The following is a 19,089-nucleotide window of genomic DNA, read 5'->3' on the forward strand; positions in this document are numbered from 1 at the left end:
TTTTAACGTGGGTAGCTACAACTACTGTAAATATAAATATTTTCTTTGTAGATATTTTGCTTTTATTATAAAGTATTAAGTTATAGGGATTTCTTTCCTGTGGTATTTTTAATATAATTTATTGTATTATTTTTAAAGGTCATAATAATTTCTTTCCAACTGAAAATATTTTGTAACATATTTATTTTCATCTCAGCACTTCAAGAATTATATACCCGGAGCTCCTTATTTACATAGAAATTAGTTTATAATAAAATACAGCTTTTCAAACAGAAAAATTGTTTGACTTTCCTTAAAGTCTTCAAAATAAGGCTTCTTGACTCTTAGAAAATGGGAATTATTTTCAAAGAAAAAATTCTAAACTTTTACTTTTTTGGATAGCCATTGAATTCAGGAATTTTCTGTTCCTGAACTGAAAAGAATAGTTGGTTATATATAATGTATTCATCTAAGAAAGAAAGCTCAGATACATACAATATATCTATTTTATTATCACTTACATTTTGGTTTTTACCACCATTCTTTATCCATCTAATTAATTTTGAAAATCTTTCCTCAGAACAATAGAATGGATAGAAAACTTTTCTCTGTACTCAATTTATAAGTCCCCTAGTTCAATCTCATCTAATTATCTTTAGTTTTTTTCTCTGTATTCATTAATCAACTTGAACTCTTTCAAAGATTTATTGAATGAGTATGAAATATGATTCTAAGTGGTACAAACCTGCTTTTCCCTAAAGCCATATGTGGATGGATCCCTGGTTAATTCAAAATTATAAAAGCATAGTTGGGTTGTAGAAGTGCTTGTGTTTATTCATTTATTTTTATTGTCTTTTTAAAGTCAGGGGAATTCATTGTAAGCAAATGTGGAATGTCAGAGAAATTATGCCTTCAGAAAGCATATGGATATTGATAAATAAATGCAATTAATTTAAAATTATGGGCATTATAGTTGGACATGAGTTGAAATCACAGCTTTGCTGTTTTGAGACTTTCTGGATAAAGGGTGATTTTCTTAACCTCTTTAAATTTTTCTCGTCTGAAATAATACTTAACCTTAAAGAATTACTATAAATAATGAGATAAAGTACTTAGCATATAAAGGAATGTTTCCTTTATTAGTATTTATTGAATACTAAGACATTCTTCCTAGCTCTCAGGATACCGAAGGAGGATACCCATGTTGGGCCCCCTGCTCAGCAGGGAGTCTGCTTGTCCTTCTCCCTCTGCCCTTCCTGTTCTCTTTCTCTCAAATAAATGATATTTGATGAAATTTAGCATAAAATAAACCCAGCTAAGTATTAAGGAAAAAAATCCTCAATAATAGAAGGAAATGGTTTAGAATCTAGCAGCAAATATTAGAATTTTGTAACTACATTTTTACTTACTTGTATATGCTAATTTTATGAAAATCAAGAATAAGATATAAATGACCTAATTTTATGTTAAATCTCATAAATTCAACATATAAATTAGAATGTGGTTCTACTTATAATCCAGGCTGGGAGGCAAAGGAGAATTAGATAAAATCCCATAAAGCTGCAGATGGAATTTAATTCTGAGCATAGCTAATTGTACTCTAAGAAGGAAGAATGGAAAAAAGACCTGATTACAAGGAGTGAGACAGGTTAGTGAAATTTAATATATGGGCTGTATATATTCCAGTTTAATGATAATTTATTAAAAAGTGGTATTTCAATTCAACAAATACTTTTATTCAGTTTGTCATGTGATGTTGCAACTAGCTGTATGAAACTAAAATAGTAAATTTGAGATCCTACTTTATATATTAGACCTATTTGCCTACATGTAATAATTTGCCTACATGTAATATAAAGAATCCTTAAAAAATATTGGAAAATTATTTTTCTTTAGGTGCTTTTGTCTTAGCATTAAGAAAACTAAACACAATTCTAAACAGATAATTCATAAAATAAAACTTGAAAAGTACTCAATCTCACTTTTAGTCAATGAACTACCAATTAAATAGTAATCAGCTTTTGTTTTCTTTGTTCTAACACCCAGTCCTGATGAGAATGTGAGGAAATTTATTCTATTATGATTCATTACAGCTTCTGACATAATCCATTTTACTCTTAATCTATTCCATAAAAATAAGAGCTGCAGTAAGTAACATTATATACACCTGGTTGTTTGTCAATATTGTGTCACTCCCATGCCATGGGATGTCTTGAAGCCAAAACAAACAGTAAACAAAGATAGACATAAATTAGATGACTTAGAAGAAATTTCCATTATTTATTATTTGTGAGAAATGGAAGGAAGGTGCCCACAATGATGACTGATTATAATATGATCTTCATTTCAGTCAATATTGATACAGGTCTCTAGCACTGCTTACTTTGTAACAGGTTTCTGTTTGTACATTTGTATAGTCATTTATTCATTTTTTATTCAATTAACAAAGAACTTCTCTGACAAACACTACTGTAGCTTCTGAGATAAAGAAAAAAAGTCTCTGCCTTCATGGCTTCAGTTAGATGGTGATAGGTACTCTGGAGAAAGAGCAAGATATGGATACAGAGTAGACAATGGCATATGGTATTCAACAGAAAATGGTAGCACCTTGATGTTACCTTCCATCTCTTGTTCATATATCCATTCTCAAACCCTCTTAGCAGTGACATCTCCACAACTGTACTCATTTACTCATCTCTTTAGAATAGTGTTCTCTATAGGTCATTTCTCAAAACAACTGGCCCATTTGCTGATTTGTTATCAGAACCGGTTTCACTGCTCCCAGCCAAGAAAACTGCCCATGTCCATCTTTTTTTGTAGGAAGATGTTATGGGGTAAAGTTGGGCCATATTTTATAGTTATAATAGGCCATAATGTACTTAATTTTCTACAAGGTGTCATTATAATTGAAAACTTTTTCACATTATAGCATCTCTCTGACTTTTGAGATCTTTCAAATAAATTGAGGTGAATACTCAGGCTGAAAGCTTTTCACATTCTTATATCAATGGGCTTTCTCCTCACTCTGCATTTTCTCTGACTGGGGTGATAACTTACCTTTGCACACAAAGAAGAATCCGTTAAAATATGTCAATAATAAAACCAACATGTATGAGAAAATTCAATTGATTTTCTAAAATTAGAAAATGTTTTTATAATCAATTTAAATTATGAATACATGTGTATCTCTATAGGAACATTTATGAATATTTGAGTCACCAAAATGGAAATGATGGTTAATTCATTAAGATGATTTAGAATTTCAAGGACTTTTGAGTTTTCTTTCCTGTACATTTCTACATTAATTTTTGATAATTTTAAAGTCAATATTACTAAAATATCAAAATAACAGACAATGTGCTTATAGTTATTTGCTAAACATAATTCGTAATTGTGGTATATTATACTGGATACCATAAAGTGTAACAACAAAATAGAACTTGTATAAACCAGTTGTTTTGATCACAGTGGTGTAAAAATTAGCAAAAAATGACAAAGGGATAAATTATGAAAACAGAACACTTATTAACAATAGAAACAATTAGGAACTTCTTTTCATACATTCAACGGGCAAATATTTAGGAATATACAATCCCATTTATATCTAACAGAATAGACTTAGAGGTATAACAGTAATGAATGGATAGATTTGAAAAAGTGACTTCAATACTCATCAAAGGCATAAAAAATGTAATATACCTTTCTAACATTGATTATAGATGATCTAGAGGTGCCTGGGTGGCTCAGTTGGTTAAGCATCGGCTCTTGATTTCAGCTCAGGTCATGATCTCAGGGTCATGAAATGGAGCCTAGCATGGGGCTCTGTGCTGGGCATGGAACCTGTTTAAGATTCTCTCTCCCTCCCCACCCACACTGCTCAGGAACTCTCTCTCCTCTCGCTCCTCTTTCTCTAAAAAAAAAAAAAAAAGATCTATAGTTACTCATTTTTGCTTTTTCTCACTTTCTACAATGAATATTTTTAAATGAATTTTTCTTTTTAAAATTCTTTAAAAAAAGGAATATAAAACAATTGACGTAAGGGAAACTGATTTTAAGATTCGTATAAGTAGAATTATCTGATTTTATATTCCAACTAAATTATCAAATCATAGTTTGTATAATTGTGAGAAGTATAATTTTAACCAAAGGTAAATATTTGGATGAAGCAAACAGGAAAGGCAGGAGACAGAGAGAGTGAAAGTCTTATGAAGGAAGAACTACCGTGAGAAAATGCATGGGAAGTTAGAATAGTAAAACTTTTTATTGAAAGATGGAGGTTTTCAGGTATCTCTGTAGTAATTTTATAATTTACAATCCAATATTCTCCTGTGCTGTCTTGAAATTGCACACTTTAAAGTTGAAACTTTGTAGGAGCAATGAGAGGAGTGTTTTCCATCGTCTAGCTCATTATTATTTTGCAGTGATAGAAGAAAATTACCCAATTACCTAAAAAAAAAAAAAAATCACTGGGAGATATTTTATTCAGCCATGTTGTGTAACAAATTACTCTGAAACCTAGTGGATTAAAATAATTTTAATTGCTCATAGCCTTGAGTCAGGAATGCAGGAAGGGCTCAGCTGGGTGGCTCACTTTTGTTCCCCATGACATTGGGAGTCATCACAGATGAAAAGCCTGGAGGATTAATTTTCAAGGTGACCCATTCATATTTGTTTCAAACTGATGCTAAGTCTTTGCTGGGAACTTAGCCAGGGCTATCAACTGAGACTGTCATCCAAGGCTTTTGGTCCCTCTTCACATGGACCTATTTTCCTCTCTACCTCTTACTATGGGAGTTCCAAGAAGCTGCCAATCTTATGCCTAGTATCAAAAGTCCAAGAGAATCACTTCAGTTACATTCTTTTATGGAAGCCTTTTAGCAAATTTAAGCAAGTCAGGAATTCAACATAGGCTTAAGGAAAGGGGACCTTATTTCTTAATTAGAAGAGTAGTAAAGAATCTGAGCTATTTTTAATCTTCTGCAGGAGACTTGAGTTCTGTCTTTTTTTTTTTAATTATTATTATTACCAATATTTACCTGAAGTTCTAAAGCAGGCTTTAACTTCTGACCTAAATTTAGTTTAGAACTGCCAGTAACATTCTGTGCCTAAATCTAGAACATATCCATTTGGAATGACATGTTTATCAATGACAAACATTTAAAAGCCTATGTTTCCTATTGTTTTTATGTGCTTTAACTCATTTAATAATCATCCAAACAACTCTGTACGCAAGATATTAATATTGGTTTCAAAGCTGATGTATGGAGATATTAAATCATTTGCTCAAGGCCACACATAGAAAATGGCATATCCAAATTTCAGAAACAGGCAATCTGACCCTGTAGAATGGATTTCTAACCTCTTACATTTCTTTTGAAAATATTTAAGCAAGACAAAAAAAAAATGTCTTTAAGTACAGTTTCTGAAACCTCATTTCAAAAGACTATCAATTTTCCTCAGATAAATACTTGAGATTTAATCTAATTCTCATGGAAGATACACTTGCATTTATTTTATATATATTTAAAAAGCAATCAACTGGGGTGCCCGTGTGGCTCAGTTGGGTAAGCATCTGCCTTTGGCTCAGGTCATGATCCCAGGGTCCTGGAATCGAGTCCCGCCTTGGGCTGTCTGCTGTTCCCTCTGCCCCTCCCCACTGCTTATGCGCTTTCTCTGCTTTCTCTCTCAAATAAAATCTTTAAAAAAAGCAATCAACTAATTATAACAATGCTATCATCTCTATAAGCTAGAGAAGCAGTGTTTAAAAGATAGAACCTTTCAAAGTATTTTTCTTCTAGTAGTTTCCTTAGCATTATCAAGCAATTATTTTGGCATTATAACCATTAAATGTCAATAAAAAGATATGTGAACTGGTAATACTTTCATTTATCCCCCTTTATGAAAAGCCTTGCTGCAAGATTGAGATTTATTGACTCTGTTGAGAATACTATGAAATATTTTCACTAATTTTAGAAAAAAATTATACATTGAAAAAACATGTTGTATGTATTTGACATAGATATTATGTGGGGGAAACCAGAATATATATACATTGTAAGCTGTATAAACCAAAATATAGATATATATACACACATATATGTTGTAAATTATAAACATCTTGATGTTTATGACTTCTCTTAAAGGATTTATTTATGTATGTATAATATGGTCATTAATAAAATAAAAATAAAGGCTCTCTCTCTATATATCTTAACAACTACCATAACAAGAGTTTGAGCAAATAGGTATTATTTGAAGGAATAAATGTAGTTGATATTTTTCTTAAAATGAGATTTCATTTACTCTTAGTGTTACGGAAGAATTTGAAAAAATCTATGCTGTGGAACACATTTTTTAGAAGTTTCTTAGAAGCAAATAAAAGCACAACACCTGTCACAGAATGAAAAGGGCAGAATAATGTGCTAGAAAATGACATCCCATAGTGGGTAATCTGAGCAGACTTCTTAGCCGTATGTCTTATTAGGAAAACAAGAAGCATGTTTTAAAGTGATATTAGTGATTTGTATGCAAGAGGTATATTCATTTTGCAGTGCGTGGAGTTAAAAGCATTCCATTGGCGTCAAACTGGCTTTAATGTCTAAAGCTTCTAAGATTAACTGATGCACCTAGACAGTTTACAGTGTTTTACAAGTGCAGAGACATCTTTCTATAGCTGACAGGCTCATTTTCAATATTATAAATATTAAAAATATTGTCCAGGCTAAATTTTATAAGTCTAAATTATAAAAGAGAAATTATATTTTCCTGATTAAATTGGGGGGGTTATTTTAAAAATTGATCCAGTAAGCAACAGAAGTTTAGATGTTTAAGGCAGGGTTCAGTTTGTGAGTTTTGTGGAGTTCTACGTAGTGCTTTCATAGTATACTTTGAAATCTGCAGTCATTCTATAAAACTGCAATAGTATTTGCTTTGATAACTACACAAATAAGTAAAACAAAGTATAAAATGGGGGGGGAGTCAATGATTTAGCCTCAGTATTCTGTTGGCAGTAATTAACAGCTTATCCAGGTTATTTCTGCCCTGTCAAAGTGAGTTATTAAAGCTAAAAACCCATGTCTGATTGTTAAAATTACATATAGCTTCATCTTTAGGTTTGTTTTGCCTGTCTGAGCTCACAAAGCAAACCATCTTGTTGACATTTTGTGAGGTGTCATGAACAATGACGTTCATTGGGTAAGTTATGTGGCAATAGACTATAATTTAGGCATTGCCCACTCTGTCGTTTTTATTGTGTTAACATTGCCATCATCTTACGTTTTGCACAACCCCATAGTATAGGCTTCCATGTGAAGCTTATTCTTTAAATGAATATTTGTGGAAGTTTATAGTCCCATGCTTTTAATAGGACCTGGATTTGAACATAGAACTACTTGATGCCAATATTCGACTCAATTCTTATATCATACCATTTGTCGATGGTAATGATTTTTTTTTTCAAGAAAAAACCTACCAGAGGTGAACTGAGTACCTAGAGTACTCTAATTAGAGCCTACCATTTGATTTCTTTGTGCTATGGGGAAAGCAATTCTTTGGCTAGTTAGAAACAATCTTTTACCATAACCTTGAGAAATTGCATAAAAGACAGTGAGATGATAGAAGATATCACATGTATTGGGTTAAAGAGCACCCCCCACCCAAATCTCCACTCAGAACCTCAGAAAGTGACCTTATTTGGAAATATGGTCTTTGCAGATTTAACTAGTTAAGGATCTCAGAATGAAATATCATGGACCTTAAATCCAATGACTGGATTTACTTATAAGAGAAAAGAGAGGAAGATATGGACAGAGAGACACAGGGGGAAGGCCACACAAAGAGGCAGAGAGTACAGTTATGGTTCTATAAGGCAAGGTATGCCTGTAGCAGTAGGAATTCAAAGAGGCTACATCAGGTTCTGTCCTAGAGCTTTCAGAGGGAACATGCTGACAACTTGATTTCAGGCTTCTGGACTCCAGAACTGTGGGAGAATAAATTTCTATTGTTTTAAGATGCTCAGTTTGTGGTAATTTGTCATGATAGCCTTAAGAATCTGATACATCACATAACTTATTTTATCCCATACAATTTGGAAATTAGTACAACAGCCAAACGCTAAATTTAAAAAATGTGCTATTTTTGATAAAACCATAAAAAGGTCATTTTTTAAATGACCTAATTAATGAAGTTGTGCCTATAGACACACATGGCTGTAAAAAAAAAAATTTTTTTTGACAATTTAACATTTATTTAACAAACATAGCAGCTATAGTAGTGATGCATACTAATTGCTAAGATATTCCTAGGTAGACTTGGTCTTAAGATGGTTTTACGAGAGAGAAAGGTTAAGATATACCAGTGTAACTAACAAATGTGTCTACTCTTTATATATTTCTAGAAGTGTGTATGTATGTATATATATGTATATATGTGTGTGTGTACATACATATCTGTGTAGACAGATACAATAGAGAATCAACTAGGACAACTCTGTTGATTGCACACTTTGGATCTTATTTAATGAATAGCCTTATTGATTTTTAGTCTATGTATTTTATCAGCTATTGAATGAGACCGGTTAAAGGCTTCCTTTTTGCATGTGGATATTTTATTTTTTTATTTTTTTATTGCGTGTGGATATTTTAAAGGTATGGTATTAGATATATACAGAATTAGATTGTGATACCTTTCTGAAAATTTGACTGCTTTACTCTTATGGCATGCTTCTCTGTGCCTCAATTTTTATTGCCCTAGGGCATTTTTGACTGATATTAAAATAAGTACATTGCTTTCTTTTGGCTATTTTTAAATATTACTCCCTGTCCTTTGTTAAATTCCTATATTGAAGGGATGTCTCATATAAGCTTTACATAGTTGCTTTATATATTTTTAACCCAGCCTGATATTCCTTTTATTTCATTTCCCTCTATTAACTTGCTTATTTGTTACTATAGAGATGACAGCTCCTTGAGATATCTCAATAAAATTTTTACCTCCTATCCAATTATGAAAGCATCTTTGAACACTTAAAATTAATAATCTTCTTGTGCTCTTTGCATTATTGTTGTAATGCACTTCAAGAAAGTTAAAATTCTTGAGATTACTGCTATTACTTTATTCAGCAAATATGTAATTAGTATGATTTATATTTACATATGCATTAGCATTTTAACTTTATTCTTTCTTAAATTTTGTATCCTGAGATCATTGTTGTTTATCCTGAAGAATTACCTTTTATATATTATCCTTCAGTGTCAAATATATTATCCTTAAGTGTCAATGTTGGGAGATTAATGCTTTCATTTTCTGTTTTCCTAATACATATATTTCTTTTGTGTTCAAGCTTGAAAGATTTTCACAGGATATAAAATCAAGGTTAAAACTCATTTTATTTTAGCAATTTATATATGTCATTCAGTATTCTATTATGGTCAACTTGATAATTACTGAGAAATCCTTTAAAGGTAATATTTTCTTTCCCTTTGACTGCTTTTATTTAAAATGCTCAACAATTATAATATGATGTGCCTATGTGTGAATAACACGCAGTTAGAAAAAGTAATGACAGGTCCTTAAGACAAAGGCTTGGCTTTGTGTTTGTTAATTTTATTTAGTAAGTCAGAAAGAAAGGAAAATTAAATTTTTTAAAACAATTATGTGTAAAAAATTATAGTAATACACAAATTTTCTTTTCTAAAAGGGTATGTTTAAAGAATTTTGGATAAGAAAAGATGGGAGGATGTTGAAGAATATTAAACTTGAAAGAAAAAGTGTATAGGGATATTTGGTAGAGATTTTTAACTTTTTGCTACCTTATTTTTATAGCAATATTGATCTAAATGCAATGAAAACCTCTACTTTCCTCTCTACCACGTACCTTTTAATTAGATAAATCCCAATTATAGCTATTATGTTTTCTCAATGTTTAAAATGGACAACTTTGAGTCACATTTTTGAGGTAGCAATATCCAGGACTTCATGATGGACTGGATGTGGGGAAAGAACAAAAGAGAAAAGTTCAAGATTATACTAATGTTTTTTTGATTTGGCCAACTAGGTAAATGGTGCTATTACTAAGCTGAAAAAAACTGGATAAGAAAACACATGGGAGATAGTAAGGTGGAAAATAGTGAATACATTTTGGATATGCTACATTTCTGTGTGTGGTATAAAAATATCATTTTGAATATGCATCTATAATTCAAATGGATGTCCTTTCCTTGAGAAATAGAGTCATATGCATAGAATTAGTACTTGGTTGAGCATATCCAGGACAGGTTATATAGAAAGAAGTGAAGAGCCTCTAGACTAAGCAGTCCAGAATTCAGAGATCAGGAATAGGAAAATAATTCCAACTCCAACTAGTAGCAAAGTAAGAAGTCACAAGGACTAAGTATACAAAGTATTTCAAGAACAAGGGAATATATACCTTTGAAGAACAAAGAAGTGTGTTTTGTGCCTGTTAAGAATTGGAGTTTGGTCATGATATATTCAAAGTTCTGAATGGGAAAAACCTGTAACCAAAAATACCCTATCCAACAAGGCTATCATTCAGAATAGAAAAAGAGTTTTTTTTTTTTTTTTCAAACAAATACTAAAGGAGTTCATGATCACTTAATCAGCCCTGCAAGAAATACTGAAGGGAACTCTAAGTGGAAAGGAATGACCAAAAATGACAGTATGAAGGTAGGAAACATAAAAACAGTAAAAATAAGTATTCCTGTAAAAAAATCTGTCAAAGAACTCAGAAAATAAAAGGATGTAAAATAAGACACAATATACCTAAAACATGGGAGGAAAGGAGTAAAGAATAGGTTCAAATTTAAACAACCACCAACTTAACATATTCTGTATATATTAGTCTATATTATATGCAAACCAAATGGTAGCCACAAATTAAAAACCATTAATAAATATGTCAAGAATAAAGAGAATGACATCCAAATATATCACTAAAGAAAACCATGAAGGAGAGAAAGGCAAGAAATAATCAGAGAAAATCTTCAGGAACAACCACAAAACAAATAATAAAGTGGCAATAAATGTATATCAATAATTACTTTGGAGCATTTAGTCCATTTACATTCAATCAAAAACCATAGGGTGACAGAATAGATTAAAAACAAACAAACAAAAAAACACCAAGACCCATCATATGTTACCTACAAGAAACTCATTTTAGATCTAAAGAAACCTGCATATTCAAAGTGAGGGGATGGAGAAACTGTTGTCATGCAAATGAATGTCAAAAGAAAGCCAGAGTAGTAATACTTATATTGGACAAAATAGACTTTAAAACATAAATATGCCCCCAGCACAGGACCACTCAAATATATAAAAGAGTTAATAACAAACATAAAGGAACTAAATAAATAATAATACAATAATAGTAGGGGACTTTAACATCCTACTGACATCAATGGACAGGTTATCTAAACAGAAAATAAACAAGGAAATAATGGCTTTTGAATGACACACTGGACCAGATGGATTTAAAAACCATATTCAGAACATTCCATGCTAAATACCAGAATACACATTCTTTTCAAGTGCATATGGAACATTCTCCAGAATAGATCACATATTAGGTCACAAAACAAGCCTCAAGAAATTCAGAAAGATCAAAGTTATACCCCACTTCTCTTCTGACACCACCACCATGAAACTGGAAATCAACCACAAGAAAAGATCTGGAAAGACCACAAATATATGGAGGTTAAATAATATGCTACTAAACAATGAATGGGTCAACCAAAAAATAAAAGAATAAATAAAAACATGGAAACATATGAAAATGAAAATGCAACAGATCAGAACCTTTGAGACATAGCAAAAGTGGTTCTAATAGGGAAGTTTATAGCAATATAGGCCTAACTCAAGAAGCAGGAAAAATCTCAAACAACCCAAAATTATACCTAACAAAACAAATGAAGACTAAAACGAGCAGAAGGAAGGAAATAATAAGGATTAGAGCAGAAATAAATGATATAGAAACTAAAAAAAAAAAAAAAAATAATAGAACAGATCAATAAAACCAGGAGCTTGTTTTGGAAAAATTAATAAGATTGATAAACCTCTAGCCAGACTTATCAAGAAAAGAAAGGACCCAAATTGATAAAATCACAAATGAAAGAGGAGAAATAATAACCAACACCACAGAAATACAATTGTACAGAAATTTTTGAAAAAACTATATGCCAACAAACTGGACAATCTATAAGAAAAATTCCTAGGGGTGCCTGGGTGGCTCGGTCATTAAGGGTCTGCCTTTGGCTCAGGTCATGATCCCAGGGTCCTGGGATCGAGCCCCATATCGGGTTCCCTGCTTGGCGGGAGGCCTGCTTCTCCCTCTCCCACTCCCCCTGCTTGTGTTCCCTCTCTCACTGTGTCTCTCTCCGTCAAATAAATCTTAAAAAAAAAAAAAAAATCCTAGAAACCTATAACCTACTGGCACTAAAACAGAAAGAATTAGGAAATTTGAACAGACCAATTATTAGCAAAGAAACTGAATCAGTAGGGGCATCTGGGTGTCTCAATCAGTTAAGCATCCAACTCTTGGTTTGGGCTCAGGTCATGATCTCAAGGTTGTAAGAGCCCCTTATTGGGCTCTGCTGCTCAGCGTGGAATCTGCTTGTCCCTTTCCCACCCCTTTGCCCCTCCCCTTGTTCATGCACATATTCTCTTTAAAAAAAAAAATAAAAAAACCTTTTTACTCCCAACGAACAAAAGTCCAAGACCAGATGGATTCACAGGCAAATTTTACCAAATATTTAAAGAGTTAATACTAATTCTTAGAAAAGGAAGAAAAAAACTTCCAAATTCATTCTATGAGAGCCTGTATTACCTTATACCAAAACCAGATAAAGATACCACAAAACAAAAAAACACTACAGTCCAATATCTCTGATGAACACAGATGCAAAAATGGTCTACAAAGTACTTCATTGACCATGATCAAGTGGAATTGATTCCTGAGTTGCAAAGGTGGTGCAATATTCCCAAACCAATCAACCTGATATATTACATCAATAAGAGAAAGGATAAGACACATATGATCATTTCAATAGATGCAGACAAAGCATTTGGCAAAATACAACATCCATTCATGATAAAAAAACCCTCAACAAAATAGGTTTAGAGGAAACATACTTCAACATAATAAAGGCCATCTATGAAAAACCCAAAGCTAACATCATCCTAAATGGGGAAGAACTGAGAGCTTTTCCATTATGGTTAGGAATAAGACCAAGATGTCCACTCTCACCACTTTTATTCAACATAGTGCTGGAAGTCCCAGCTACAGCAATCAGACAATGAAAAGAAATAAAAGGCATCCAATTCAGTAAAGAAGTAAAACCAGCAACATTTTGCACAGAGCTAGAACAAACAATCCTAGAATTTGTATGGAACCACAAAAGACTGAAAATAGCAAAAGCAATCTTGAAAAAGAAAAGCAAAGCTGGGGCGGAGCAAGATGGCAGAGATGTAGGAGACCTGGATTTCGTCTGGTCTCAGGAATTCAGCTGGATAGGGATCAAACCATTCTGAACACCTACAAACTCAACAGGAGATCGAAGAAAAGAATAGCAACACTCTCTGAACAGAAAAGCGACCACTTTCTGGAAGGTAGGATGTGTGGGGAAGTGAATCCAGGCGATATTCGGAAGGATAGAAAGCGGGGGAGGAGGCCTCCGTCGGCCACTTCTGGCAAGTGATAGAGCCTCCGAGCACAAAATCGGAACTTTTAGAAGACTGCTCCACTGATGGACCTCGTGCCGGTGGCTAAGCAGGGGGTGGAACCCTCGTGGGACAGTGTGGTTTCAGGACCCTCAGGGTCACAGGAAGACCGGGGGTGCCTGAGTGCGGCAGAGCTCCCAGGTATTGGAGCAGGGAAGCCGGCTGCAGAGACGGAGCCGAGGAGTGGGCTCTCAGCTCAAGGTTGCCATAAACCGTGATCCGTGGCACAGTCGGGCCACTGCTCCTCCAGCAGGGACCCAACAAGCAGCAGATCTGGGGAGACTCCCCATCCTCCCCTGGGAGGAGCGGCATGGGAGCACACTGCAGGGATCTGCTGGGTTTGGAGACTCCACACTGAGTTGGGTGCCAGAGATAGAAATGTGCGGTCACAGGCCAGGTGAGCACGGAGTGCGGCTGGAGACTGGGGAGACCGGAGTGACTGCTTTTCTCTGGGTGCGCACTGAGGAGCAGGGTTCCGAGTTCTCGGCTCCTCCAGGGTGGAGATTGGGAGGCCGCCATTTAACTCTCGTCCTCCAAAGCTGCACGGAAAGCTTGCAGGGAACAAAAGCTCCCAAGAGCAAACCCCGGCAGATTATTTAGCCCAGACTGGGCAAGGACGGGCCAATTCCACCTTTGGCAAAGACATTTGAGAACCACAGCGACAGGCCCCTCCCCCAGAAGATCAGCGAGAACAGCCAACCAAGACCAAGTTTACCCATCAATGAGAACGGCAGAACTCCACCACTAGGGGAATAATGCACATAGAATCCATGGCTTTTTTACCATGATTCTTTAGTCTTTCAAAGTTAATTTTTTTTAACTGTCTTTTTTTTTTTGGAATTTTTCCCTTTTTCAACATCTTATCAATCCCTTTTTAAAAAAACATTTTTATTTTTCATTTTTAGAGTCATATTCTATCCCGTCATAGTAGTTACCCTTATTTTTGGCGTATATATATAAGTTGTTCTCTCTTTAAAATTTTGAGATAGTTTCTTCTAACAGGTCAAAATATACCCTAAATCTCTAGTGTATGGCTTTGTTCTACTCCCCTGCCTGATCACATTCTCTCCATTTTTTTTTTAATCCTCTTCTTTTTCCAAACAACTTCTTATCAATCCTTTTATAAAAATTTTTTAAATATTTTCATCTTTACAGTCATATTCCATCCCTTCAACATATCAACCCTTATTTTTATATAAGTTTTTCTTTCTTTATATATAAGTTTTTCTTTCTTTAAAAATTTTGGGAGGCACCTTCCTCTAACAGACCAAAATACACCCAAAATCTATTGTGTCACATGGATCTATGCACCAGCCTGATCATATTTGATCATATTCTGTTTTTTTTTTTTGTTTGTTTTGTTCTGTTCTGTTTTTGTTTTTATCTTTTTCTTTTTTTTGTTCTTTTTTCTTTTTTCTTTCTTTCCCTTTATTTTCCCCCGGCTTCAGGTCTTTTCTGATTTGTTTAGAGTATATTTTCTGGGGACTTTTTTACCCTGTTAGCATTTTGTTCTCTCATTCATCTTTTCTCCTCTGGACAAAATGACAAGATGGAAAAAATCACCTCAACAAAAAGAACAAGAGGTAGTACCGACTGCCAGGGACCTACTCAATATGGACATTAGTACGATGTGGGATCTAGAGTTCAGAATCATCACTTTAAAGATACTAGCTGGGCTTGAAAAAAATATGGAAGTTATTAGAGAAACCCTTTCTGGAGAAGTAAAAGAGCTAAAATCTAACCAAGTAGAAATCAAAAAGGCTATTAATGAGGTGCAATCAAAAATGGGGGCGCTAACTGCTAGGATAAATGAGGCAGAAGAGAGAATCAGTAATATAGAAGACCAAATGATGGAAAATAAAGAAGCTGAGAAAAAGAGAGATAAACAACTACTGGATCACGAGGGCAGAATTCAAGAGATAAATGATACCATAAGATGAAACAACATTAGAATAATTGGGATCCCAGAAGAAGAAAAAGAGAGAGAGAGGGGCAGAAGGTATAATGTAGCAAATTATAGCAGAGAACTTCCCTAATTTGGGGAAGGAAATAGGCATCAAAATCCAGGAAGCACAGAGAACCCCTCTCAAAATCAATAAAAATAGGTCAACACCCCAAGTTCTAATAGTAAAACTTACGAGTCTCATAGACAAAGAGAAAATCCTGAAAGCAGCTCGGGAGAAGAGATATGTACCTACAATGGTAGAAACATTAGATTGGTGACAGACCTATCCACAGAGACCTGGCAGGCCAGAAAGGACTGGCATGATATATTCAGAGCACTAAAAGAGAAAAATATGCAGCCAAGAATACTATATCCAGCTAGGCTGTCATTGAAAATAGGAGAGAGAAAAACCTTCCAGGACAAACAAAAACTAAAGGAATTTGCAAACACAAAATCAGCCCTACAAGAAATCTTGAAAGGGGTCCTCTAAGCAAAGAGAGAGCCTAAAAGCAACATAGACCAGAAAGGAACACAGACAATATACAGTAAGTGTCACCTTACAAGCAATACAATGGCACTAAATTCCTATCCCTCAATAGTTAACCCTGAATGTAAATGGTCTAAATGCCCCAATCAAAAAACACAGGCTATCAGATTGGATTAAAAAACAAGACCCATTGATGTGCTGTCTACAAGAGACTCATTTTAGACCCAAAGACACCCCCAGATTGAAAGTGAGGGGGTGGAAAACCATTTGCCATGCTCACCAACAAGAAGACAGAAGAAAGAGAAATTAAGGAGTCGATCCCATTTACAATTGCACCCAAAACCGTAAGATACCTAGGAATAAATCTAACCAAAGAGACAAAGAATCTGTACTCAGAAAATTATAAAATACCCATGAAAGAAATTGAGGAAGACACAAAGAAATGGAAAAATGTTCCATGCTCATGGATTGGAAGAACAAATATTGTGAAGATGTCAATGCTACCTAGAGCAATCTATACATTCAATGTGATCCCCATCAAAATACCATCCACTTTTTTCAAAGAAATGGAACAAATAATGCTAAAATTTGTATGGAACCAGAAAAGATCCCAAATAGCCAGAGGAATGTTGAAAAAGAAAAGCAAAGCTAGCAGCATCACAATTCGGGACTTCCAGCTCTATTACAAAGTTGCCATCAAGACAGTATGGTACTGGCACAAAAACAGACACATAGATCAATGGAACAGAATAGAAAGCCCAGAAATGGACCCTCAACTCTATGGTCAACTAATATTTGACAAAGCAGAAAAGAATGTCCAATGGAAAAAAGATAGTCTCTTCAACAAATGGTGTTGGGAAGATTGGACAGCCACATGCAGAAGAATGAAACTGGACCATTTCCTTACACCACACACAAAAATAGACTCCAAATGGTTGAAAGACCTCAATGTGAGACAGGAGTCCATCAAAATCCTAAAGGAGAACACAGGCAGCAACCTCCTCGACCTCAGCCACAGCAACTTCTTCCTAGAAACATCGCCAAAGGCAAGGGAAGCAAGGGCAAAAATGAACTTATTGGGACTTCATCAAGATAAAAAGCTTTTGCACAGCAAAAGAAATAGTCAACAAAACCAAAAGACAACTGACAGAATGGGAGAAGATATTTGCAAATAACATATCAGATAAAAGGCTAGTATCCAAAATCTATAAAGAACTTATCAAACTCAACACCCAAAGAACAAATGATCCAAACCAGAAATGGGCAGAAGACATGAACAGACATTTTTCCAAAGAAGACATCCAAATGGCCAACAGACACATGAGAAAGTGCTCAACATTGTTCAGCATCAGGGAAATCCAAATCAAAACCTCAGTGAGATACCACCTCACACCAGTCAGAATGGCTAAAATTAACAAGTCAGGAAACGACAGATGTTGGTGGGGATGCGGAGAAAGGGGAACCCTCCCACACTGTTGGTGGGAATGCAAGCTGGTGCAGCCACTCTGGAAAACAGTATGGAGGTTCCTCAAAAAGTTGGAAATAGAGCTACCATATGATCCAGCAATTGCTCTACTGGGTATTTACCCCAAAGATACAAATGTAGGGATCTGAAGGGGTACATGCACCCCGATGTTTATAGCAGCAATGTCCACAATAGCCAAACTGTGGAAAGAGCCAAGATGTCCATCGACAGATGAATGGATAAAGAAGTAGTGGTATATATATATATACAATGGAATATTATGCAGCCATCAAAAGGAATGAGATCTTGCCATTTGCAATGACGTGGATAGAACTGGAGGGTGTTATGCTGAGCGAAATAAGTCAATCAGAGAAAGACATGTATCATAGGACCTCACTGATATGAGGAATTCTTAATCTCAGGAAACAAACTGAGGGTTGCTGGAGTGGTGGGGGTTGGGAGGGATGGGCTGGCTGGGTGATAGATACTGGGGAGGGTATGTGCTATTTGAGCACTGTGAATTGTGCAAGACTGTTGAATCACAGATCTGTACCTCTGAAACAATAATGCAATATATGTTAAGATAAAAAAAAGAAGAAGATAGCAGGAGGGGAAGAATGAAGGGGGGGAAATCGGAGGGGGAGATGAACCATGAGAGATGATGGACTCTGAAAAACAAACTGTGGGTTCTAGAGGGGAGGGAATGGGAGGATGGGTTAGCCTGGTGATGGGTATTAAAGAGGGCATGTTCTGCATGGAGCACTGGGTGTTATGCACAAACAATCAATCATGGAACACTACATCAAAAACTAATGATGTAATGTATGGTGATTAACATAACAATAAAAAATTTAAAGAAAAAGCAAAGCAAAGCTGGAGGCATCACAGTTCTGGACTTCAAGTTATATTACAAAGCTATAGTGGTCAAGACAGTATGGTGCTGGCACAAAAGTAGACACACAGATCAATGAAAGAGATAGAAAACCCAGAAATGAACCTACAACTATATGGCCAAATAATCTTCGACAAAGCAGGGAAGAATATTAGGTGGGAAAATAATGTATCTTCCACAAATGGTGTTGGGAAAACTGGACAGCAACATGCAAAAGAATGACACTGGACCACTTTCTTAGACCACATACAAAAATAAATTCAAAATGGATTAAAGACCTAAATATGAGACCTGAAACCATAAAAATCCTAGAAGACAACACAGGCATCAATTTCTCTGACATCAGCCATAGCACCTTTCTTTCTAGATAGGTCCCCTGAAGCAAGGGAAGCAAAAGCAAAAATAAACTATTGGAACTTTATCAAAATAAAAAGCTGCTGTACAGCAAAGGAAACAATAAATGAGACTAAAAGGCAACCAACCTACAGAATGGGAGAAGATATTTGCAAGTGACAGAAATGATAAGGGCTCGTATCCAAAATACATAAAGAACTTATACAACCCAACACCCCAAAAAACAATTCAAT

Source organism: Mirounga angustirostris, unplaced genomic scaffold (genome assembly GCF_029215605.1).
Source record: "Mirounga angustirostris isolate CCGP_5_RB_7025 unplaced genomic scaffold, mMirAng1.0.hap1 SCAF_2, whole genome shotgun sequence".
NCBI lineage: Eukaryota > Metazoa > Chordata > Mammalia > Carnivora > Phocidae > Mirounga > Mirounga angustirostris.